The 3,478-nt window shown below is 34.9% G+C and overlaps 1 protein-coding gene across 4 annotated transcripts in view; it reads left to right on the top strand.

The window, feature by feature from the left end:
* Positions 1–2,302, top strand: part of zfhx4 (zinc finger homeobox 4) — an 82,026-nt gene extending 79,724 nt beyond the window's left edge. For all 4 annotated transcript variants that reach the window (XM_071485463.1, XM_071485460.1, XM_071485462.1 and 1 more), the window contains one exon: positions 1–2,302. This exon is cut by the window's left edge and continues 2,051 nt beyond it. The gene's annotated coding sequence lies outside the window, so the exon portion shown is untranslated.
* Positions 2,303–3,478: the final 1,176 nt, after the last annotated feature.

The raw sequence follows: 3,478 nt of genomic DNA, 5'->3' as shown, positions 1-3,478 counted from the left end.
TTATCGGACGCATTTCCTTGATGTGTATAGAGTACCAAGAGACAATATTACTGTTACAATGGACGATGTGCATATCCTTTTAGTTTTGCCCTACAAAGACAGTATGGTTTTGCCACTGAGGGAATTTAGAATGGTGAAATAAATGTGTATGATGCCCCTGTGTTTGCCAGTTTGTATTACAACAAGCTGTATCTATTTCCCACCCCCTTTTTTCCTTTTTTTCTTGTAGTATATACTAATCTGTGCCAACTCTTACCTTCTCACTTTTACCTCTGCTCACACCCTTTTCTGAAGAGGTAATAACTCTAGTTTTGATAGACTCTCTCGGATTATGTGAATATAACATTTTTCATTTGTGAATTGCTGTACTGTTACGGTACCTGCTTGTGTCTGGACTATAGTGCACTTATTTTGTTTTTGTTTGTCTTTTTATTATTTGAGTAGCCCATTTGTTAATTTAATAGATTTTTTTTTCTGTTTGTATGTATGTATGTTTGTATTTTAATTATTATTTGTGTCTATTGCAGCAGCATATTGGTCCATATTTGTTACAGGATTGATGCCTAACAATCTAGAGACCTATTTAAGAATTGGTGCATCCATGAAAGCAGTACTGTATACTTGAAACTGTTAAGGTACAAGTTGGTCACATTGTTAAAAAAAGGTATGATCATTTGCTATACGTTTGCAAATATGCTGCTTTAAAAGGGGGACAACAGCATTTGTGTTGTATATTAAAAACCTTTTCATGTACTTGTAGGACTTAAAACAGTGTTACACGTATACACAGCCATTTATTACATAGGTTGACGTCCTCCCATCAATTCTCTGGGCACTTCTGATGATCTACAGTTAAAGTCAACATTTTGATTTTTCCACATTTAGTGATTTCAACATTGCAAAGTATTACCTTACAAAGTTTGCTGCTACTGTGTAATGTTATTTTGCTTGCCATAAATTCTCTCAACTTTCTACCAGACAAAATACTGATCCATTAATTGCTTTGCTTTGCTACTTTTTATTTTATTTTGTTATTTTGCTGTGGAACTAAGAATGTGAAAGCTGTCAAAGGGTGTTCAATTTTTTACGAATCACTTTCTAGTTTGGTAATTGAAACCAGTGTGATTCATTCCAAAGTAACAGAAGGCTATTTGTATGAAAGAAAAGGCTTGTGAACAAAGAAAGCTAAGCTGTTGTACATATTCGTAGTTGGCTGTGCATGGTACAAATTTATTAATATGAAGAAATGCAAAAATGTATTGCTTTTGGTATTTCCTATTCTGAGATGAGCAAGTAGCATGTAATGCAACTGTTTGACAGGTTAAATCAAATCATGCTTAGTTATTGTTTCAAACAATGAAATCAAGTAACATTTCCTTTTATGTTTTATTATTGTAAAGGTGTTTTTTTTTTCTCAAAGTTTTAAAGCAATGTCAGTTTTTAATTTTCTGCGTGAGCTTTTTAAATGTCATTTTTTGGATTTTTAGTATTTCAACATTTACTTTAATCCTGAAGACACTTTTCGATTGTGTTTCATAAGAGACATCCTGGCCTCCCAAGGTGCAATTCTGCCATTGTACAAACATGAGCGACTGTCCTGATTCCAAAGGCTTTCACAACTCTGGCTTTTTGCCTTTCCCCACTCTGTGGCTCAGCATTATAAGACTGAACTGTCAGCTAGCATCATGTGCTAAGATGTTAGCATCAGACAGGACGCTTTCCACACCAAGGACTGGTAAAAGCTAACAAACCAACAAAAAGGATGGTCCAACAATATAACTGTACATAGATATTGCAACTGCACAGCAGCCAAAAAGAAAAAAAAAAGAACTTTTTAAAAACAAATGGATGGATTGTGTCATGTTTATGGGGACAGCCTTCAAAAGGTTGAAATTGGAATTGTTCTTCTGGATGTCAAAGGGATTTTCATGGCGCAATCATATCCTACACAATATGTACTCTTCAACATCTGGGTTACATAGGAAATGCACCCTGAGGTTTTAATAAGAAGAAGCCCCTATGGCTAAAACTTTAAATAAACTAAACCAAAAATGTTATTGATGTTTTATATATAGAGAGTAGTCGCATTAGTTTTTGTTACTGTACTGTTTGAGGTCTCAACTGTACCGTATCACGGTAATAACATGGTTTTGAAACCGTTTTTTTATTTTGTCACAGACCTGTTGTCATAGTTGAAATGACGTTTATTGTAGATGGTATTTGAACAACTTCTGGAAATAGTTCATCAAGTATGTTTGTTGCTCATTGTTGTGATACATTAAAAACTGTATCTGCAAACCAGTTTGGTCGCATCAAATATTCTTTATTTCATTTTCAGTCTTCCATTCTTATTATCTTCTTGGGAAGAAGTTTCATTAGCTTGTCTTTCACACATCTCATTCATATTTTTTTTTTTACATTTAACTGATGTAAAGTTATATATTCATGGAAAAGTATGTCGAAACTTTTGACTGGCACTGTACACAAAATATAATCATATTTGGCTGTCAATCACTTTTACAGGAATGCAATACTCAAAATTTTCATGTTGATAAATGTTATAGTGTAATATTATAGTGTAATATATATTATGTATGTTGTCATTTCAATTACAAAGCTACAGTATATTGTGGTTGGATTTGCAATTGTTTAGTAATTTTAAATAGTACATACTTTCCATCATCATTACACCTGCACTAAGGCACATCTTTTCCCAATTTTTAAGGCATACCTATGTCACACTGTTAACATGATATGTATTTGTGTCAACAGAGCTCTAATAATTGCAGTGCCAGTCACTCAAATTCTAAATCATATAATGGGTATTTCCTGTCATTATGCTATTTGTGGTAATCTGACTCAAAGCTGATGCTCGGATTATGTTTGGAAGTGTCTGCTAATCTGGATCTGATCAGGTGCCGCTCAAGGCCCCACCCATTATAACGGAAAAGTCAACAATAATAAATCACAGCCATAAACAGACATATAACCATAACAGACAAGCAAGAAGATCTGCTATTTCCTACAACTTTGTTACTGGTGTGTAAGGCCCATGCTAATGTGTTGAACAGAGTGCATACCACTGGCAACTCTCGCACAGCATCAAGGGGTCAGATCACATAATGTTTTTAACATAGATAGATAGATAGATAGAAGTAAAATTGATGCCAGTCAATCAACATCACCCTGCCAGTGAGACATGTCCACGACCAGTGTCAGGGTCACGGAGAAAGCCAACATTCACAAGTCGTTAAATCCACCTAATGAAATTTCACAAGGACATCAAAAATGAAGGGGAAAATGAGGATCTTTTCACTCTGTCAGAATTGGTTGTGGTCTTTATTGTCTTGCTCAAACACTTCAGTGTGAAGTGAAACAGCCGCGACATGTAAAAGCCTCAAAAACAGCTTTTTTCTACCCCCTTCTGACTTCACTCCTCGCCCTTGACGAATGTGCTGCTGAATTGTCCTTTCCTGTT

The sequence above is a fragment of the Trachinotus anak genome, unplaced genomic scaffold, assembly GCF_046630095.1.
Source record: "Trachinotus anak isolate AG129_WGS33_773 ecotype Australia unplaced genomic scaffold, CSIRO_AGI_Tana_v1 ptg000009l, whole genome shotgun sequence".
NCBI lineage: Eukaryota > Metazoa > Chordata > Actinopteri > Carangiformes > Carangidae > Trachinotus > Trachinotus anak.
This window is presented reverse-complemented; position numbering and strand designations above follow the sequence as displayed.